Source organism: Mustela nigripes, chromosome 8, assembly GCF_022355385.1.
Source record: "Mustela nigripes isolate SB6536 chromosome 8, MUSNIG.SB6536, whole genome shotgun sequence".
In the NCBI taxonomy this organism is placed as follows: Eukaryota; Metazoa; Chordata; class Mammalia; order Carnivora; family Mustelidae; genus Mustela; species Mustela nigripes.
In genome coordinates, this window is record NC_081564.1 from 30,541,251 (window position 1) to 30,564,538 (window position 23,288).

Sequence of the window (23,288 nt, forward strand, 5' to 3'; positions counted from 1 at the left end):
AATAATTGCTTGCAAGAAAAACTAGGAACCAGAATGAATAGAAAGTGAAATATCTGGAGTTCTACTTTCATTGGCCAATTCATCCTCATCCAACTCGTGAATTTCCAAGGCTACTTGTTGGGTATTTGTATTCCAGCATTACATCCTTAAGTGCTACCCATCCTTAAGTGCTTTTCAAAAGTTTCCACATTAACATAACAAATAACACCTTCTATCGCTCTCAACGCATTCCAAGGCACTCTAGACCACCCTACACTTCTTTCCATGACAGTGCCTAGTCCCACCAGGCAGAACCACTCACAGGCGCCAGGGCCACATACAACCCTCCATAAATCTAATCCACCCCAATGAGAGCATGCCCTCCATTTTCCACTTTGTGGCAATTAGAATCTCTTTCCAGTTATGGGAGATGGAAAAATGTAGTAAATACACATTAAATAGAGTCAAGAAGAAAGGACAAATGCAAATCACACTAAACAAAAAAACAAGTATAATTTGAATAATCTGTTATTTTTAGGTTTTAGAAACAGAAACCAACAGAATTTCTAAAACCAGTTAATCCTAAACAACACTGTGCTTCTACAGCCAAGTTGGAAATTCCTTCCTAACTATGACTCAAAATCCAGAAGCCACAGAAGAAAAGAATGATAAATATAACCACATAAACATCAGAAATTTCAGGCTGGTAAAAATCAGTATAAAGACAGACAACAAAAACTTCCAAAGAGTATTTGCAAGTTTTATCACAAAATCTACTTCCCTGATATACAAAACGCTCCTAGAAATCCATGAGAAAAAAAGATACAATCCACATACAGAAAGGGCTCGTACAATCACCTGAAAGGTGCGCAACTTCTCATAATAATAGAAATGTACATTAAAACTACATTAAAAGGCACACTTTCCACTTATCTGTTTGGTAAACTCCAAAAATGTGGTAACATGGTCTACTGCTAAGAATGTGGTAAAACAGGCACCTTCACCCACTGCTGATGGGGGTGTGCAATGTCAATCAAAACTACAAATGCATATGCTCTCTGATTTAACGATTCCAGATCTGGGAATTTATCCTTAAGGTTATGCTTGCATATAATTAAGTGCAATGTAATTTAGTGAAATGAAATATGTTATTCATGGTATCTTGTTTGTATAAGCAAATGAGGAAATCAGTTAAATGTTCATTAATAGAGGACTAACCAGTTCAATAAATTATGGTATGTATATTAAATGGGACACCAGGCATCTGTAAATAGAAGGGGGGTTTGCGGCGGGGACGGAAAGGAGAGAGAAAGAATGAGCAGGAAGGAAGCTTTGTATGCACTGATGTGGATGTGGAAGGATCTCCAAGACACATTAAGCATGAAAAGCAAAGTGTGCAGAAAAACGGGTATGAGACCTTTTGGATAGACGGAGGGTGGTGATTGATATATTCTTAAATTTATAAATAGGTAAGAAAATTCTAGAAAGATACATAAGAAACAATAACAGTGACTATGGGGACAGAGACAGAGTAGACAGAAGTAGACTCTGAATGAATACCTTTTGATAATGGATTTTATTTTTGAACCATGTAATGATACCTAATTTTTAAAAAAACAAAAATAATGATTTTTTTAAACATATCACAGTTTTCTTTTATACCAGATTCCATATCAGCAAGCCGACGCCTAAGAAGACTACATGTCCACTTTCCTCTGATGTTCTTTTTGTCTCCTCCATCATTTACCTCTCCCCATTCTCAGGGAATCCTTAATACTTCCTCATGGTACTTAATTTACCAATTCTCTATCCTCGAGCCTGTTCCCACGACAAGGAATTTCAGAAAACAGAAATTATTCTTGAATATCATAATTGGAAACTAAAACACATGGAATCCATTTTCTTAAAACTGCAGTAGGTAAAGCTGAAAGAGCTGAAACCTTTTGGATTAATCAGATGAGAATGGCTGGTTGGTCTTGTTGGACAGGGATGAGTCTGAAAGGCAACCACCCTCCATAGCCTCTTCCCCAGCACTTGTCTAGGTGGTCTGATCCACAGTCTGGCACAGTGCGGTATCGAAAGTCCAGTGCCTTCGACAGCATCAACCACGACTGGAGCTGAGCAGGGAAGCCGCCAAGTCCCCCATGGGTCCTGGCATAAAAGACTCTGTTTGACATCCCAGACGACCCACCTGGATGGAGGTACCTGGGTGTGTACTTGCACGGTACGGAATTGTACTCAAATTTTTCCGGTTGTTTACCTTTGCATCCTAAAAATTTCCAGAAATGACTTTCCCTGGTGATAAACTGCACTCTCCAACATTTCAGGCCATAGTTTTTGCATGACTGCTTAGCCTCTGTATAATTTGAGCTAGTTCCTTCTTATCATCATATCTTATAGGGCAATTAGAACCACTTTAATTCTTTCCTAATAGAATCTAGTGCTCATCTATCTAAACCCTTTTATCAAGCGATCCATTGGTAACAACACATGTGCTTTCCATTCACAGAAGTGCTTTATTTTGTTTTGTCTTGTTTTAGCTTTCTTCTTTTTTTGTATCATCTTGGGAATTGAGGGTCAAGAAAGTTAGTTGAGAAAAATTTAGCTCATGTATAATAAAACTCCTCTTTCCCTTCATCCAAAACTAAGTCCTCAGAGGGCAAAGTTAATGTAGTTCCCCTTCAGTGGATATGAGAAGACACATGGGCAGCCCCAAGATGGCCAGGCAGGCATCGAGACCATGTATGGTATATAGTCTCACACGCGCTCTCCTTATGCTGCGTTCCAGCCCGCCTTGTGCCTTTACTGTTGGCAACTATAGGGTCAACTGAGCCGCCAGAGTCAGACAGCCTTACACTGCTGGAGAAATCTAGAGAATCAGTCTATTCATTAAAGACTACCCCCCAATAAATCTTTCTAAAAAGAAGGAACCAAAAGCTTTCCTTTTGGACCTTGGCCAAGTTCTCATTTTACAACCAGCAGCAGGTCCCAGCACTCCAAAACAGAAACAGTAACTGCATATTTTCCTCTTTTCCTTCTGCAGCTGGAGAGCAAGCATGAAGTCCCCAGGGACAGACCACGGCGGGTGTGGGGGTGGGGCTAGGCTGTCTCCAGGAGCCTTCTCACCTGCCTGCCTGTTACAAGAACAAATGCAAACATTTTCCTTTCAGTCTGGCAGTATAAATTTCCAAAAGGCACCCTCTGCATTTGGCCTTCATGCACATCGGTTAATATATGAACTAAAAACGTGAAATATATCCCAGGAATAACACTGAAATAGGCAAAACAATGTAAAGCCTCCTTAACCTATCCCAAAACTACCTGTTCTCCTGAAGTGTCACTTACCCCAGGTAGTATCAGTCCTTCCTGAAGCAGTTGCTTTTTGACACTTTTCTTGGAAACGGAATACCATCCTAACAAGCTGTTACTCCCCTCCACAGAGCTACTGAAGACTAATAATTGAGCTACAAACACCAGGTTTGGCAAACTTGGGCTACAGAAAACCATTAATCTTATGACGGCATTTTAGAGGTCTCCACAAAATCACATCTCCAAATGAAATAAACCTAGTCTCCCAAACTGGGCTACACTGGAACAAGGAAACAAACAGCCTGAGACAGCAATGAATTACAAATGGCATGCTAATTACCAGTCGACCTCCAGAAATAGCTGAAGACTGCAGGATTTTTGTTGTTGTTGTTGTTGTTAAAATAACTACAGCCTTTATTCTAGGGTTGGGCAAAAGCATCTGATTTATTCAAATGCTTCAGCTTCTAAACATAATCGCGTTTATATGTACTTATCTAGGAGGGGGTGTGGGAGGAGAGAAACTCTGGGGGCAGGGGCATGGGTTCCCAGAGACAGCGGTGGGTGGTCAGTAGAGAGCAGCAGACCACCGGGGCATGTTCGCAGGCAGGCACCATCAAACCCACCTGCTGAAGCTGACGTTATGGGGAGAGGCACACCTGGGACAGGGGACAACTGGACACTCTCCTGCTTGCCCCGTTAGCGGTGCTCATCTCAGACCCTACAGAAAAAGGAAAGGGACAGTGGTAACCAAGTTTCTACAGCGTCTTTCAGCACTTTCATCACTTATTGGTGAATAACCAGGAATGGTGCCCAGGAGATTTGTACAGAGTTTTGACTAGAGTCCTGCTTTCAAGATATTTACAATCTGCTAAAAAGGAAAATAAGGAAAAGTTCATGAGCGTGACAGAAACAGGTCCGCTGAGCTAGGTTCCCTAAGGACAAGATGAGCATCTCTCTGTGCATGTGTGAGATCAGCTTGGGAGATAAAATACTTCACCAGAGATTCCGGGTCATGCTAGGAATGAAGAGTGTGTCCTAAAATGTTTACTTCCAAAATCTGGAGTTTGAGCCCTGTTGAGAGACCCCTTCCTCTCGTCCCAAACTTCAACCTTGTATTACCTTGTTATCCCTCTAAATATGTCCCATCAACCCACCCCTGCTCTCAAGTTCTAGAATATTCCAGCAGGAAGTCTCCTTCAAGGTATTCTGGTCCAGCAAATGTTTCTCCAGCTTCATGGAGCTGCAGGCAAACGGTGTTCTTGTATCAAAGATTAGGAAAGTCTAGATTAAACAACATTGAGGTTTTCTTTACCACAGGACTTCTCACAGTCTAATATGCCCATGGTGCATTAAGAATCTCCAAGAAAAGGGAATGCCTGGGTGGCTCAGTCAGGTCAGCATCCAACTCTGGATCTCAGCTCAGGTCATGATCTCAGGGTTGTGAGATCAAGCCCCTCATGGACTCTGTCCTGGGTGCAGAGCCTGCTTAAGACTCTTTCTCTCCCTCTCCTTCTGCCCTCCTGACCAAATAAATAAATAAATAAATAAGAATTTCCAAGAAAAGGATTTAACAGACAGTATCTGTAAAATTCAGTTGACTGGAAAATCTTTCCTTTTGCCCACCTCCTAAAGCTATTCTGAACACACCCTGGGCTAGGCTCTGGGCCCACCTTCTCCTTCCACAGTTGGCAAAACGTTTGCTGAGCACCTACGCCCGCCAGGCACACGCTGGATGTCAAGGATATAAACATGGAAAAGACCCACTCCTCAGGTGTTCAGAAACTCTGTAACGATAAACATGGAAAAGACCCACTCCTCAGGTGTTCAGAAACTCTGTAACGTGAGGTGCTTAAAGTAAAGCTGCTGGTTAGCAACTGGTTTCAGAGCTTGAACTAGCTGCTAGCTCCCCAGTGACCTTACTTTCTTTTTTACCACAGCCCATCTCTGATGAGAAGAGGGGTTCAGCTTGAGAAATTTAAGACCAGATGAAGGTCTCCGTAAGCTGAAATCCTTCATTAAAATATAACACAAAGTATTCCTTTTGCTTGAACAATCCTGTTGGGTGTCCCATACAACGAAGGAATTCTTGAATAAGGCGGCTGACAATATAAAGATGACCTAAAGATACCAAATTCGCTTATCCTGCTGTTGAGTACTCAAGTTTTCATTTCATGGCCAATTCTCGCATACCTGACCCAAAAATAAGCCGAGATGATTCTAAGCATCTCCACGAGGACAAGCCTATACAATAGGCAGCAACACCACTCAGTACAGGCACTGGTCCCTGAATCACAGATCTTCCTTGGCCATGTCCTTAGGACAAAGACCATCAGAGCAGAGGTTGTCCCTCTTCTTCTTTTTAAAAATTTTATGTATGTATGTATGTATTTGAGAGAAAGAGTGCACGCGAGAGAGAACATGACGCGGGGAGGCGGGGGGGGGGAGGGGCAGAGGAGAAGAAGACTCCTCTCAGACTCCTCTCAGACTCCCTCTGAGCAGGGAGCCCAACTCAGGGCTCAATCTCAGAACCCTGGGATAATGACCTGAGCTGAAGGCAGACTATTAACCGACAGAGTCACCCATGTACCCCGAAGTTGCCGCTTTTGTTCCCAGGGCCCCCCAACAAGGGTTCAGTTTCCCACCACAACCGTCCATTCTGCCTCAAGAGGTTGAGGAGGCAAAGGTGGGTGGAAGCATGAGAAGAAAAGCCACAATTTCCTCTTTGTGCTCTGGATTAGCCCCACCTGTAAGAAAGTACTGGCTGGGCTTCAAAACCCGGGCTCTCCAGAGATAAGCAAGGACCAGAAGCTATGGCTGGGGAAGGTGGAATTCCTCAGGGACCAAAAACTTGTCAGACACTGGGCAGAGCCAGATGGGCTATGACCAGCTATTCCTATTTCCAGTATATTCTCCTGAATACAGGCATTTTCTCTCCGGACAGAGCCAACAGAGCCCCTTTACCATGAAAGACTGATCTGTGCAAGCATCAGGTGATCATAGGTAGGCAACTTTTCAACCCACCCCTTCTTCTGAGGAGAACAGCATCCTTGAGGAGCCCAGGAGCAGTGGACTCCCTCCCTCTTGTTTCTACACCCCTACAAGAGTACCCTAAAACACACTTCACCACCAATGCAGACATCACCAACAGCATCCATGAGGAGGTTGCAAGTCTGAATGTCTCCCTGAAATTCACTTGTAACTGTCACGGCAGACTAAAAACTTCAAGTTGCAACACGAAGGGCTTTAATCTTAAATCCAGGACTGGCTCGAGAGTGCTAGTCCCAGGTGCGTACATCTCTGGCCCATGTAGTCGGTTACTTGGGCTTTCTCTTATCTGAAGCAGAGAGGTTGAGGGGGTTGGGGTGTGTTACCCATTTAACTTGATTCAGTGAGGAAGAGGCAGGTGTTCTAAAAGCAAAACTCTAAAGAAAGATTTTTAAATGATTTTACTTTGAGATATCAAACACGCACATATAAACTTGAAAAGTTCTGCCACTGCTATAAAAATCTGTCAATTTCCAGAAAGAGTCTGGCCCAGGCTTAATCTTCCACAGCCACTCACGCATTCACCGTCCACAGCAGTAGGGCACTGCTGTTTGTGAGGGTTGATCTGATGTTCCTGTATGGACGGAGGCATTAGAAAAATGATCTTCACTTTTCAGAGGAAACCAAACCCCCTTTTATTCACTACAAATGTCATTTCACATGCATACCTCCATGCTACATATCATTACTGCTCTAAGGATTCCGTCCTTGAACTTCAGAGGGAACGATGAAAGCATCCCATGGATATTTCCCCCAGAATTTCAAAAATGGAGGAATTTCTAACAAGCTTTATATTCAAACTACACATGACATACTGACTTCTGCTTTCCCAGAATTTGGCGACAGGGCCCATTGCTAATGCTACCTGTCCAGGCCTCAGAAGAATCCCAAGTTGAAGCAGGACAGACTTAAACTAGACTGTTGGACCCCATGTGCTCAGTGCCAACCTGAACCTAAGAGCTGTGTCCTGATCAAGTGCATTTTTATCCAAGCACTTTGGCCCCAGACCCTATATGCCCTTGAATTTCTACCAGAAATTTCTATGCCAGCTTCCCATTGATAAATGCTGGGAATCTCCATTGTCTTTAAAAGCTAAGCATTGGGGCACCTGGCTCAGCTGGTAGAGCATGCAACTCTTGATCTTGGAGTTGAATTCAAGACCCACTTTGGATGAAGAAATTAAAAATAAAATACTTTCAAAAAAATAGATAAGTAAAAGCTAATCAGTCCCTCACTTTTGGACTATCCCACCCTAGAACCAGAGCTCTGCCCCTGAGCAATGGCAGGGAGGCTGCCCCTCCATAGCCACCTATCTCCCCCAATGGCTATGCCAGGCCTCTCCACACCACAGTGCCCCTATGTGGCCCACTGCATGCCTGCTCCAGGGAGCCCTCCTGCCAGTTCCTGCAGATAAGAGAAATCCCACTATACTTCCAGCTTCAGTCCAAATCCCAGACCAACTACTCCTTTTCATCTGAATGATCAAAGAAAGGCCTGTCATCTTAGAAAGGATAGATAGACCTGGTAGAGACTCCATGTTAGACTTGAAATTTGGACACCAGTATCATGGCTCTGGCATTCAAGAAACCATGTTTCAAGAACTGGAACTAGCACTTCCCTTTAATCTGGTCCATGTGTTTACCAGGCTCCAGTAAAGAGGGTTGAATTGTCCCAGCTCTTTATAGGATACCAGAAAAAGGGTTTCTACTCAGCCAGAAAACACCAAAGAGCACAGTGTCATTTCTCCCCTTGCCCTCCACCCTCAGACCAGCAAAGCAAAGGCCCCTCCAAGACGTAGAGACCCTTGGGGCCCCAGAGTCACTCAGTCCCATCACCCTCTCCTGTGAACATTCTCCTGGGGCCAGCCATGGGGACCTGGGGACTTCTCTTACCAAAGGGCAGTAATTTCCTTTCGGACCATGCAGCAAAATGAAAATCAAATGCTCAGGAGAGAAAATTAAGCAGTGAATGGTGTACCACAAAAGGCCAGGGACTTCATGTATAGCAGTATCTCCTTCAACCCTCTTAAGAATGCTATTTGAGTTTAAGGTATTAGCTCATTATAGATGAAAATACTAAAGTGAAGGAATTTGCCCAAGGTCACGTAATTAGTTACTGATAGGCCCAGAAATCAAACCCAGGTCTGTCTGCCTCCAAAGCTCATGAACTTTTCACACAGCCATGGGATTATGACCTTATAGAAAGTACATTTTTTTTTTAATTTTTTATTTTTTATAAACATATATTTTTATCCCCAGGGGTACAGGTCTGTGAATCACCAGGTTTACACACTTCACAGCACTCACCAAAGCACATACCCTCCCCAATGTCCATAATCCCACCCCCTTCTCCCAAACCCCCTCCCCCCAGCAACCCTCAGTTTGTTTTGTGAGATTAAGAGTCGCTTATAGTTTGTCTCCCTCCCAATCCCATCTTGTTTCATTTATTCTTCTCCTACCCACTTAAGCCCCCATGTTGCATCACCACTTCCTCATATCAGGGAGATCATATGATAGTTGTCTATAGAAAGTACATTTTTAAAAAAAGTTTTAAATATTAAAAGACAAAAGAAATGCACAGGAAGAAAAACAATTGTATGAAAATAATGAAACCACAGTGACTTTTATCTTTTTCTTTGTTCCTAAATTATTTTACTTTTATCATTTAAAAATGTTTTAAATTAAGAAAGAAAATGTTAGTTATAAATCAAAACTATATGTATATCAGTGAAGGGGTACTTACCATTATTAGTTCTATTATAATTTCTTAAGAAAACAAAATGGAGCCTGTCAGTTATCAGTGATATTCATGGATAGGCACATGGAAGGCAAGAACCCCTATGCCCACATTGTCAGAGGTGGTCATGTAATCAGTATTGCTCACTACTGGGCTACAGCCTGAAATTTCTAGAACAAGCTTTCCAGAGTTCCTTTTCCCTACTTTATGCAAGGTTATATTTAAGAATTCCAAAAGTTTCAGGGCACCTGGGTGGCTCAGTCAGTTAAGCATCTGCCTTCAGCTCAGGTCATGATCCCAGAGTCCTGGGATCGAGTCCTGCATCGGGCTCCCTGCTCAGTGGGGAGCCTGCTTCTCCCTCACCCACGCCCCCTGCTTATGCCCTCTCTCTCTCTCTCTGTGTCAAAAAAAAAAAAAAAGAATTCCAAATGTTTAATTTGAGATGGACTCTAAGTAGATATAATTCACTGCATTCTCTTCCTGCTACGGTACAACAGATCATGCCTCCTTTCAGGTTGGCCCAATGCTGCAGAACCCTTGTGGAACTGAACTGAAGGGACAGCAGTAAAGACAGCCTAACAGAACACAAGAAGCTCTGAACTGGAAAGACCCCTGGCTCTGCTCCTACTTCTACAAATGGCTGTCTACACAGCCCTGTGCAAGTCACTCCACATTTCCGGGCTTCTGGTTTTCCTCTTTGTGTAATGGAAAGATAGAATCAACAATCTCTACAGCTACTTGGAGTTCTAAAACTCTGACTTCATGATTTCTGCCTTTGTGAGTGCACAGTGCTCAATATTACACACAAACACTAAAAAAAAACTTTTTTGTATAATCACACATGAAGGGCATCTGCATGGCTCAGTCAGTTTAATGGCCGACTCTTGGTTTCAGCTTGGATCATGATCTCAGGACCCTGGGATCAAGCCCCACATTGTGTTGTTTACTCAGTGGGGAATCTGCTTGAGGAGTCCATTCTCCCTCTCCTTCTACCCCTCCCCCACTCACTCACTCTCTCTCTAAAAATAAATAAATCTTTAAAAAATATTTTAAAAGTACACACATGAACATACACATTCTAGTTTACTTCTATTGTAAAGGTCTCAAGGCCTCATAGGAATATGGCCATGTCACTTGTTCCAGGTACTCAAGAGCATGAAACAACAACCCAAAGATTCTCTTTCCACTCAGATGTTACCAGACCACAACCATTATAACCTACTGAGTATAATGATGTTAAACATTTCAAGGTGCCCGGGGAACCTCTAAAATTCATTCTACTTCTTCCACAGGTTTAAGCTTACATACGAGATATTTGGATATGTAAAGCTATGTTTTATGTTCCTGGTAGTCCCCGGTGACAGCACAGCTACAGGCTGACATGTGGGGAGATGCTGAGGGAACCCTGTGCCCACCTCTGTGCTTCCAAATGCAGAAGCCACTGGTTTTCCCTGGTTCAGGCTCAGGCACCATGTGATCTCCACATACATGGCTTGATAGCGTAATGATTCTACAACAGGTACCCTATAGAAGAATCAACTTCCAACCTTTCCTCAGTTATAAGGTCCATCCCAGCTTTCTAAAATGTTGGGCACATTCCACAAGGTTACATACGTTGGTATGGAAAAGACACGCCACTGTATGAGGGAAAATTCTAAGCAAAAGAGTAAAGTAAGTTTTTGAGTTTCTGCAAAGTCCAAATGTCAACAAGTGGCCTTGCTACTGCTGATACCTTTGTTTAAGCAACTTCCCTTAGAAAAAATGTTGGCTTAGTTCCTCAGTTACAAACAAAGATTCCATAACTCATTTCTTCCAGGGCAAGAAGGGTTTACCTACATATCAAATGCTTACTTTTCATTGTGTTTGACTACTACAAAATATTTATGTATGTGCCTAAAATCTGACCAGCCAGTTCTCAACTGTTCTTTGTTCCTGAGCATTTTCTCACAACTACTGACTAAATCTGAGAGAATTCACTTTTCTACCTATTGAGAGTACTGAAAATTTCTCAGCTCTTCTAACAATCTCCCAGCTAGTCTATATAAGACCAAATGAAAAAGACATTTTTACTGTTCTACACAATAGGCTGGCACTCAAACAAGTAAGGCAAGCTGCACTAACATCAGTTATGATGTGAAAAGTATGCAATCAGCATTTTCCTAGCAACCATTAAAATTATCACTTTCTTTCTTTTCTTTTTTCTTTTTTTTTTTTTTTTTCCTTCTTTTTTGAGAGTGAGAGGGTATGGCAAGGGGCTGAGGGAGTAGAAGAGAGAATTTTAAACAGGCTCCACACCAAGCATGGAGCCTTATGCAGGGCCCAATCCCATGACCCTGAAATCATGATCTGAGCTGAAATCAAGCGTCAGACACATAATCAACAACTAAGACACCCAGTCATCCCCAAAATTACCATTTTCACCTCAGCTTACAACACTCTCCATCCACACCCTGTGGTGTAGAACAAGGTCCAAAAAGGGTACAGAGTTTTCATATCAAGGCTCACTCCATCGTTTACTTAGGGTCTGACTTTGGGCATGCCACCTAACCTCTCTGACTTGTATTTCTCCACTTGTAGTTGAGGTTTTTGAATATATATGATAGCTTAGGTCCCTTTCAATTCTAAAGAAAAAGATACAACTTATTTTTCTGTTAATAACGGCTTTGAACTACCACAGACATCATCCTTTTGATGACAAAAATCTCTTGCTATGTATTCAGATTGAGTGATTAAGCCTTTTTAAGAAGAGATCATTCATCATAATTATCTCCTACTTAAGCCATTTCTGGTCAGGTCCTTCTGATGTGCTCCCAGCCTACAGCCCCAGAGTGACAGTCACCTTGACCATCATCAGCCCTTTCATCATGGACAGTAACTAGCACTTAACATGTACATTTCTCAGCTTACTTTATGGAATTAAAGTAAAGTAAGCCAGAGGTTATAAGAAGAATCACTAGGGCAAATCTGTCATTCCAACTTCACAAATAATTTACCAAAAATTTAGAGAGACCTACTACTGAAGTGTACTAAAGAACTCCTCCAGCCCCCACAAGTCTGTGAGCCTGACTTTTACAAGATTCCTAAAGAAAATAGGCCTATCTTCAGACAGTGCCATTAGCATATGATTTTCTAGAACTCAAAGCAAGGTAAGATGCAATATTTAAAAAAAAAAAAAAAAAAAAGTTTAAAGATTAACTTTAAAGGTAGCTTCCCAGGGTGATCAGAAGAGGTGGCAATGACTAATGAGGTAATTCTGACACCTAAAAATTCATATGCACTGTGAAAAAAATGAAGGAATGTGACATTCAACCAAGACTTCTGAGTGAGGCAGTCAAACACTTTTTTGTAAAAAAGCATCCCGAAGTTGTGACTCGATCTAAAAGTGGACAGTAAGACAACTGTACTTCTGTATTTCTTCTTCTGTGAAGGCAATGAAGGGCTGGTGTAATGCAATATTCCAGTCCAACCAAGCCAACTCATTTGTACATGATTTGCATACATTTGCATAGTTTCTATACAAGTAGGTGTTCTCTTCATGCATCTAAGTTTAATTAAATAATTAAGGTATCTGCTCAGAGATGGTAGAGGGGAAACAGAAGCCATAAAATAACCATAGTTCAACTATGCTGACTTAGAGAAAGGAAACAAACACAAAGACTAACACGTGAGATCAGCGATAGCCTGTCTATAAGGCAAAAGCTTCACAGCAGCGACCTAGAAATAATGTCTCTTCCACTAAAGTAATATGTCCACAAAATATCAGCTTTCCTTTTTTGGAAAGGAAATTCTACAGACACCATAGAAGGGATATGATTCTATAGAGTATAGTAGAGATAAAACTGAATTACGAAGAATGCCAACCCATGCCCCAATGCTTTGAAGATCATCAAAAAATGTGTAATTTTGTCAAGACCTAAACCAGTGACTTTAGGTTTATGCTTTCATCATGTGTCTAACTTAAAAGTTAAAAATTCAACAAAGAAGGCTCACAGTATTCCTTTGGTGGGGTGGCCAACGCCCAGAAACAAAGCACACCTACCTCAGGAGCATTCTTATTAATACCCAGAATTGATCTCCTGGAGTCCTCACTGCTTTGGTCATCATTCCATTTCCTAGTGTCCTAATGTCCATTTCCAATCCTCCTGAATTGGAAAGATTCCAGATCTCTCTCCAGTGCCCTTTGTTCTCCAGAAGTACCAAAGAACAATAAAATTGTAGCCAAAAACAAACAAACAAGAAAAAAACCTTATATCAGGACTGCTGCTCTCCCACAAAGCAGAAGCCAGCTTATTGTTGCCTCATTTACTGCAAAGTAAATCCTCCATGTAATAACCAAAAAACAATGTCCTGCTCAATCAGGAGGAGTAAGCAGAAACCAAGAAATCTGTATCTTCCATGCGTCATGATAATTCAGTCAATCATGTGGCTCTCTTATGCTCCAATTTCTTTACCTGGAAGCATGATTTTTAAAATTTTTCAACCCAGCCACTGTAACTTTTGAAGAACCGGACAAGAGAAAACTCAACCCAAGAGTGTCCTCTCTCCCTTCTCAAAATGTATTAGAAATGTCTCATTTCATTTGGCATTGTGAATGGTATCCCAAAGCTGAAAGACTAAAGAATGTTGAGATATTTCTAGACGCTAAAGAGATTTTATAACTCGAGTTTCCCTAACCTATAGTCATCTCAAGCTAGACAGCAATCTGAATTAGGTGGAGAAACAACACAGTAGAGCATGGCTCACAGAATCACAAATATGCACAGAACCCATCCAGGAATAATCTCAGTAGCCAACCCGCAGGTAATCTGTGTTCACATGAAAATGCACTCAACATTGTTATTACTGTTTGCTATATGGTTTTGAAACACTAAGGCAACACCTAAGACCCAGAAAAACATCCAGCCTTCAGAAATGCTTTATCATTATTTCCATCCACTCTACCATCCAAATAGCAGAGAAATTGCTTCCTGAGGACATGAAATTTCTGAAACCCATAGTCCTTCCTTGTCACTGCTGAGCCCCTAGATGATACACAACAAATACATAAGGACTGGCTATACTGAAAGTACCCAACATCTAACACTTCTTGCTGGTAGCTTAGAAGGGAAAATCTTGTTTCACTGGGACATTTTCCAAAATTTCATCTGATTGGTCAAAAGTAACCTAATCAGCTAGCCCAACAGATTCGGGGGCAATATTCCCAAGATAAACAGAAAAATCCCTAGGCTATGGTCACTGCTTGGGACTCTTCAGTCTTGAACTCAAAAATAAAAGACACAATTTAAAAAAAGAAGAAGAAGAAGAAATGTAGGAAAGGGAAGGGAAAGGAATAGAAAGGAAAGGAAGGGAGAAAAGATAAAAAAGAAAAAGGAAAAGAAGGAGTTGTAAGCTTAAGAATGCAGGAGAAAATTACATGGGTCGTGAGATGACACATTTTTATTTCCCAGAAACACTGCTTTGTTAAAATTTAGGAATTCTTAAAGATAAATCACATTTATATTGAATGTGACCCTACTGTTCCTAAGAATCTTAAGATCGTAGTTGTCCAGGTTTGGAATAAATCAGCTGCAGTTCAGACCAGGCCAGTCTGCAGAGTTCGCTGTGGAAGTAAGGAAGACCAAGCCTTTGATGAGGTGAAAGGTGCATGAGGGACCTGAAGACCTGAGTCAGGACGTTGCTGCTCCGTTTACATGCTCTATAACCACGTGCCGACCACTACAGCTGTCTGAGCCTCAGCTTCTCCAACTATACAATTCAACTGGTAAAAGGTTTTTGCCAGGAGTAATACTTTCTGGTTTCCATCAATAAGTATTCAGTTAATTATTTACTGAATGAATGAATGTGTAAAATGAATGAAAAAACTGATTTCGCCTTCAGATGCCCCTCTTGGTGGCAAAGAAAGCTTTGCTGCTTATTATATCATGCTTCATTTTGTTTTCGGAGCACAACAGATTGGGTCTCAGTCAGAAAGGTGGAAAACGTCAATGAACGCGGACTGACTGACGGGACAAAGGGAGGGTCAGTGGATATGTATGCCGCTACTCACTCTCTTTGTGAACTATTTTGCTGTGACTCAGAGGCCTAAACTCTACCCAATCTGGATAGTCCATTTTAGTTTTGTTTAGGTATTTACTGCCTGTAAACTAAGAAAATACTTTAAGAGTTTATTTACCCGTAGGAAATTAAAATCCACAGGTATCACAGCAGATCTGGATCTGGCCCCTGCATGAGCTAACTTACTCTCAGAAAACTATGGTGCAAACCAAGGTTTCCAGATTTGCTCACTGGTACTGGCAATGATAGCGCTTACATAGACTGTACCCTCTTATATATATTTTTTAAGGTTTTATTTATTTATTTGACAGAGAGAGAGCACAAGCAGAGGGAGCCACAGGCAAGAGGGAGAGGCAGAAGCAGACTTCCCTGCCAAGCAGGGAGTCCGACTCAGAGCCTCACCTCAGAACCCTGGGATCGCGACCTGAACTGAAGGCAGATGTCCCCCTCTTCTATTTTTATAGGCCTATCTTAGAGGCAAAGGTTTGGTATAAATCAGCTATGATTTAAAAATAGGAATAAGACGTTTTCATTTTTTGTTATACTTGAACTTCTTAGAATATATCTAGTGCTTGACCTCTAATTAGTTTCATATTTCACTAAGTGTTTTGCTGCTACCTACCAATAAGTAGTAGGTCACACAACTGATAGGGAACAACAAAATTTTTTCAGGATTTGCTTCTTATCAAAAAGGAAAATATGCACAAACTGGTACAGGAATAAGGCACAAAAACATGCCTAAAACAAACCCAAATTCTCGTTGTGAAGAATATCTGTCTGGAGAATGAATAAAGAAGAAGAGAAAACCAAAAAAATGGAAGCTTTAATAGCTATCAATTCTTCTGGCCAAGCAAAAGTTCTATACTGTTCTAATGACTTGAGGATTGTTTTATCTAGAGTAAGTTGGATACGTAAAAAGGCGGATGTTGAGATATAGAAGAATGCTTAGGATATAAACAAAATCAGATTAATGAAGAAGCAGCTGCTACAAAATCTCAGACTGACTGTATTAGTCAGGATTCTCCAGAGAAACAAAAGCAGTAGGACACACACCCACACACGCAAGCAGGCATGCGAGAAAGAGAGAGAAAGGGGTAGAGAGTGAGAGAAGAAGGAAGGAAGGGAGGAGGGAGGGAGGGGAAAAAACTGATTATGAGGAACTGGTTCACGCAATTACAGAGGTTAAGAAATCCCAGGATCTGCCGTCTGCAAGCTGCAGATCCAGAAAGTCAGTGGTATAACTCCAGTCTGAGTCTAAAAGCCTGAGAACCAGAAAGCCAATAGGGCAAACCCCAGTTCAAGGACAGGAGAAGACCAATGTCACAGCTGAAGCAGACAGACAAGAAGCAAAAGGAGCAAATGCATAGTCTTTCACCTTCTGTTCTCTGCAGGCCCGCAGCAGATTGGATGTGTCCACCCACAATGAGGAGGCTAATCTACCGAGTTCACTAACTCAAATGCTAACCTCATCTGGAAACATCCTCACAGACATGCCCAGAGATGTTTAACCTGGTCACGTCTTGACCCAGTCAAGTTAACACATACAATTAAGCATCACACTGACTACAAACTAAACATTTAAGGCACTCAAAGTATTAACACTTTACTATGAAGAACCATGAACAGAAAGGAATCCCCAGCTCCTCTTTTTCTTCAAGGATCATGGGACTGAGGTCCCTGAGAATCATGGAGAAACAAAGTCATCCATTCTGATGATAAAGAGGAAGGAATGGATGCTCCCATCAACAAAGAGGAGTAGGCATCCACCGTCCAGCCACCCTCAGGAAGACTGAAGTCTTCCACAAGGTTGTCATCCCACCGGCTTCCTAAACCCACCACAACTACCAACGCATAAGAACTACACACCAGATGTGGGAAAGGTATACACACACAGTCAATAACCAGTCTTGTCCCAGACTGAAAATACAGAATGTTCCAGTGGTTCCCCTAGAGGTGTTGCACTCTTGTGATCCCCCAACATATGAAAGACTAAAATAAATGTGGTTCTTCTTTAGGTAGGAGGAAGCCTATTTTTGAGAGTGATTCTTTACCCCACCAAATTTCAGCAAGGAAGAGTTCACATTTGGTCATCTGCAATACAGCTGTTATTCTCTCCATGACAATCCCCAGGGCTCAGGACTGGACACAGCTGGGTCTGCCGGTAAGCAGAGCCCTCTAAAACAGAGATAGATGGATCCCAGATGATTTTGCCAAACTGTCTTCGAGTTTGCCAAGTACTACAATGGACAACTAGCAATTCTTAATCACAGTCCCTATTTATATGCTTTCTCCACTAAAAATTAAAGCTCCCAAAAGATGGAGTCAATATTTTTTATTCAATTGTAAATTAAAGACAGATGACAACTCTGAAGAAGGTTTAAAGTTAAGTAATTAGACAATTAATCAGCCAACTAACAGTATGAAACTCACTTATATTTACACATTTATGAATCCTTGAATGTGCTGCAATCTACGATACTCTATTAATCCCTTCCAACACTGTAAGAGTCATCAGAAATCCTATTATATGCCTCATGTAATCTCTCATTCCCTCAGCTTATTCATCTATGCAATCGATACAAATGAGGAAACAAACATGATGTAAGTCCCTAAGAAGTAAACCATTAGAACTCAATAGAATACTACTACTCAAGCTCAGAGCATTTTCAAAACAACTACCAAACAGGTCTAGTGTTGGGATCCTTACAGTAATGTGGAAATTACCAACAAGGGGAACATTCTCAATTGTTGCAAAGCAGAACACAGCTCAAGTTCCTGGTGAGGTTCTAAAGGCCTCCAACTGCCAAAATGCCCAAAGGCTTGGATGATGCTGTTACCATAGTGTTTTTGCCCTTTTGCTAAAGCTCCATATTTGTTTGGTTTTTTTCTTGGTGGTGTTTTAAATGTTTCTATGTAGGACAGTTGTATTAGTAGGTGTTAACTGCTTTGTTAGTGTCACCAAAGAACAGAAAGTACAGTCTACTGCCAAAATTGGTAGATTTGTTACCATGGCGCATTTTTTCATTTATAGTCATGATATTATGCAAATTACTTTATGGATTCCTTTATGGATCCTTTTTGCTAAAATTACCAAAATTGTATCATCAACAATATTTCAGTATGAAATAGCCAAAGCTGTATATCTGGTCCTATCTAAAATTTTACTTTGCTGTAAAATTGACATAGTTTTAACGTAAACCATTCTATTATGGATGTCCAAAGTAAATCTTTCAATTTCAATAAGCTTTCGTCCTTTAAACAGATATGGAATAGACTTTATTGATGTAATTTGGGCTAACATGATGGAAGGTGGTTAAAAAGAGATCATTTTGCTTTAACCATCTGAAATTGAGGTTGGAGCATATGCCCATTTTATTCTGGTTTATATTCTACATTCAGTTAGTTGAAGAATTATGAAACTTCTGTTTTATCAATTTAAAAAACCCCACAGAATACATTAGAATTACTACATAAGTAAATCTTTGTTCAAAACGTGGAAGGACCATAAATTGATCAATTATTCCCGTTCTACCTTTTACATGGAATACAGTAATCATTTTTGAAGATAATGATAATAGTACCTGGTCATTTATCTGATAGCGTCTAGGTCTATGCTAGATTTTCTAAAAACTCTAGAAACTCAGATTATTATACTAAAACTAGCTTGATAGGTACATTTTGCTTTAATCTCTTTGCCTCCTTTGATATAAAGTTTTTAACATTTTTCTCTGCACTAAACCAATGTCATCAGAGTTTCTTTAATTGATCTTCTATTAATTATTCTTAATTGCAGGAAGCTTATATTAATTACTGACATTTTCTTTGAAACAAATATTCAATTATCTGATTTTAACTTGGACTAAGTCCACTCATAATATGTTTCTCTCTCCACTCACCCATACTAAGTTCTACACGAAATCAGAATAGTAATAATAATTTGAGCACCACCCCCTCATAATGTGAGAGCAGATGGTTGAGAAAATGTAAAAGCCCCCTCAACAGAGTCAAATCATCACAGCCAGGGCGTGAGACAAGAATGTAAATGAGGATACACAGGCCAAGAGTAGACTGTTTACCCAAAAAAATGTCGCCACCCTCTCACACCCACTTTCCAAAGTAAAGCAAGAACTCATTTCTCACATCTGTATATCAAATTCAATCCAGGAGATATAGAACATAAAACCCATTTTATCCTTACCTTTGGTTCTGTATTAATAAAGTAATATTCATTAAAATGCATTTTTAAAAGAAGATTGATTACAAAGTTTTTGAGAGTTCCCAATTTCTAATGGCAGAATATCAACAAGGAAATTTTTTCAACTGAATTTAGAGATGGAGTGAAATTCTTTTTTTTCCAGCTTTATTAAGGTATGATTAACAAATATGGTAAAATTCTCTTTTTTAAAAGATTTTATTTATTTATTTGTCAGAGAGAGAGAGAGAATGGCACAAGCAGGGGGAGCAGCAGGCAGAGGGAGAAGCAGACTCCCTGCTGAGCAAGGGGCCTGATGTGGGACTCCATTCCAGGACCCTGAGATCATGAATTGAGCCGAAGACAGATGCTTAACAAACTGAGCCACCCAGTCTTCCCCGGGGTAACATCCCTAAAAGATCTTCTAGACAGTTACAGAAAGACGACAAGATACTATGTTAGGGGATTTTGAAACCAGGAGTTCATGGGCAAAATCACTTACATTGAAGGTTGACTATAATATACACTATCTGAAGTAATTTTTTTTAGATGATACATATGAGAGTAAGTGTGACTGCAACAGGCCTTAAGGCATCCAAGTATAGAAAGAAAATGCTTTGGGTAATGGATATACCAAAGGGAAAATCTCTAAGGCTCACTGATGAGGTAAAAGGATACACAGTACTAAATATTAAAGCTTAACAATTGTTTTCAAACAACTCAAGAGACAGACAAAAACTTGGCAACAGATCAGATGATCATCATTATTGTAAGACAAAGAAAGTTATCTATTTGCAGCCTCCATGCCCTTTTTAGAAGTCCTGCTCTCCTGCTGGTTCTACACCCTTGTGATGATCTTGCCACAGGCACCTCAGGCTACTGTCTAACTGACCTCTAGCAAACAGCCCACAGATGTTCTACAGACATGCCCGTCAAGAAATCTCACCCTGGGGGTGCCCAGGTGGCTCAGTTGGTTGAGCAGCTGCCTTCAGCTCAGGTCATGATTCCGGGGTCCTGGGATCGAGACCCCCATCAGGCTCCCTGCTCAGCAGAGAGCCTGCTTCTCTCTCTCCCCCTCTCCCTGACACGCTGCTTACTTGTGCTCTCTAACTCTCTGGCAAATAAATAAAATATTAAAAGAAAAAAAAAAGAAAGAAAGAAATCTCACCCTGGGTGAGCTCCACCTCCTAGGCTGCCTGTCTCTGCCCATACCATCTTCTCATTTACCCAAGGCTGGAGCCCAAAAGTTATTCTGGAATCCACATTTGCTCCATGGACACGCCCAAGGCCTCGCCACTCTAGGCCCTCTTCTCTGTCACTGCTGCCCAGGGCAAGCCTTTTCATTTCTTCCCTGGAAAAGCCCCCATGCTATTCTTTCTGGCTGATCTTAGCTTCTGTCTCTCCCCTCCATTCACTCCTACCCATGGCCACCAGACTCGACTTCCCTAAACACATATCTAATGTCATCATCTTCCCTGAAAAGCCCAAAATGGGGTTCCCCATGCTACAGGATAATCTATGCACCACATCCAAATACTTTATGGTCTGGTCCCAACTTCCTTTTCCAACCTATCTCTATCTCTTGCCTTCCTTCTCAAGTACCCTATATCCCAACCACATTTCCACTCTCCTAACACACTATCAATTTTCCCACATTCATGCATTTGTGTGAGACTTTCCCAGTGCTCAGAATGCTCTCTCCTTACATTTGCCCACCTAGAAAACTAGAGTTCATGGTTTAAGACCCACTTTAAATGTCACCACCTCTGTGAGTGTACCAACAAACTTTCCTAGATGGGTATACAAGATATCTCTGCTCTGGGTCCCCTCAGCACAACATGCTGAGGACATGTCACCATGGACTATGACTAAGGACGTATTATGGATCTCCTCAATCAGATCATGTGTCCCTCTGTAAAGCAGAACCTGCTTCCCATTCATCTTTGTGCCCAAGTCCTCCTCAGAATGCGCAGCTCTACAAATGTGTCTTAAAGATAGATTTTATCACAAACAGCTGATTATTTTCCCACTGCTCCTCTTCCAACAACTGCTTTGTCTCAGTGACTGATAAACATCTGCATACTTTTGAAAGCCCAAGTTTGCCCTGATGTTCGTAGCAGCATTATTCACACCAGCCAAAAGGTAGAAGCAAGCCAAGGGTTCAACAATGGACAAAAGGATAAACAAAATGTAGTATACACACATAATGTAATATTACCAGCCTTAAAAGAGGAAGAAAATTCTGACACATGCTACAACATGGGTGAACCCTGAGAACACCACGCTAAGTGAAATAAGCCAGTCACAAAAACACAAAGACTGTATGATGCCACTTATATGAGGAACCTAGTCAAGTTCATAGAGACAAGAGAACGGTGGTTGCCAGGGACTAGGGGCAGAAAGCAGGAGGAATGGGGAGTTAGTGTTTAATGGGCATAGAGTTCTAAGTTTTTCAAGATGATGGTTGGTGGTGATGGTTGCAGAACAATGAAAATGTATTTAATGCCACTGAAATGTACACTTAAAATGGTTAAAACATACTGTTTTCCATAGCAGCTATGCCATTTTTCATTCCCACCAGCTATGCAAAGGTTTCCAAATTCCCCAACTTATATACATTTTACCACAATTTTAAAAAGAAGAAGAAGAAGAAGAAGAAGAACCACCACCACCTCGGTGGCTCAGTCAGTTAAGCGTCCAACTCTTGATCTCAGCTCAGGTCTTGATCTCAGGGTCAAGACTTTAAGCCCCATTTTGGGCTTCACACTGGGTGTGGAGCCTATTTAAAATGAAAAAAAAAAAAAAAAGGAGGAGCAGAAGTTTGGGAACAAATTAAAGGTCAAAAAATAGGTAACTAGGGGAGCCTGGGTGGCTCAGTTGGTTAAGCGTCTGCCTTCAGCTGAGGTCATGGTCCCAGGGTCCTGGCATCGAGCCCCGCATCGGGCTCCTTGCTCAGCCAGAAGCCTGCTTCTCCCTCTTCCTCTCCTCCTGCTTGTGTTCCCTCCCTTGCTGCCTCTCTCTTTATCAAATATAATCTAAAAAAAAAAAAAAAAACTTAAGTAACCTATCACAATCCTAAATGGTAAAAATTTCTTTTAATAATGATTCAAAAGCACCATTATATCTTACAAAGCACTAAAAAACATTTCACAAACCCACCTGACCCCGTGAAACAACTCTTTCTCAAATGATCCAAGAATCCCAGGACATTTTCTTATCTTTATATCTCACATGTGGCAGTTGCCAGACTAAACACCATAGGAAGTAGAACTCCCTGCCCAGTCACTGTACTGGGTAAATGCAGCTCAACCCAAGTCTAAAAGTAAAGAAAGCCAAGGCATTATATTCTTGGAATATAACAGCACAGGGAAAATATTAGAACAGAACAGAACCTACATAACAGGCAGCAACTTAGGAACTTTTAAAAAAGTTAATGTAGACTCAAGCCAGAGAGGATTTAGGATGAGTACTTCCCTGCCCCAAATGCCCCATCTCCAAAGCGCTGCTGTGGAAGACAGACAAGTGGCTGCTGTAACTGACAAGCCCGTCAATATTATGGCTTTCTGGCTCCTGTAGTTCTACCTGTGAACTCAACAGAACACCTTCCCAAGTGGAAGGTGTAGCCCAGGCAGTGTACCACTGCTGACCTGGCCTGGCACTCTCTCCTACATGATCACTGGGAGCTGTAATGCTCTGTATTTGTAAATTATCTGTACACTCATTCAGCAATCTTGTCTCCCGAATGTGACTGGTCCAGTTAGACTGAAGGTACTGAAGCAGAGCACCACTGAGCAGCCCCAAAGCCCACAGCGTGTTGTGGAAACTGACACGAAGCACCCTCGTTGCTGAATGTTTCCTCCACCTTATCCGAACAGGTGAATCCTCTGACTTCCCTGTCGTAATCTCCAGGTGTAGAAAACGTGGAGTACCATAGCCAAGTAGATCCCAGGAAAAGAAGGAGAAACCATGAAAT

General features: G+C 41.3%; 1 protein-coding gene across 3 annotated transcripts in view; it reads right to left on the reverse strand.

Annotated features, from left to right (window-relative positions):
* The window catches only part of LDLRAD4 (low density lipoprotein receptor class A domain containing 4), a 368,881-nt gene that overhangs the window by 339,803 nt on the left and 5,790 nt on the right, over positions 1–23,288 (reverse strand). The window contains exon 2 of one of the 3 annotated variants that reach the window (XM_059409130.1): positions 3,912–4,006. The exons of the other annotated variants lie outside the window; for them this stretch is intronic. The gene's annotated coding sequence lies outside the window, so the exon portion shown is untranslated. The remainder of the gene's footprint in view (positions 1–3,911; positions 4,007–23,288) is intronic. 3 annotated transcript variants of the gene reach the window in all.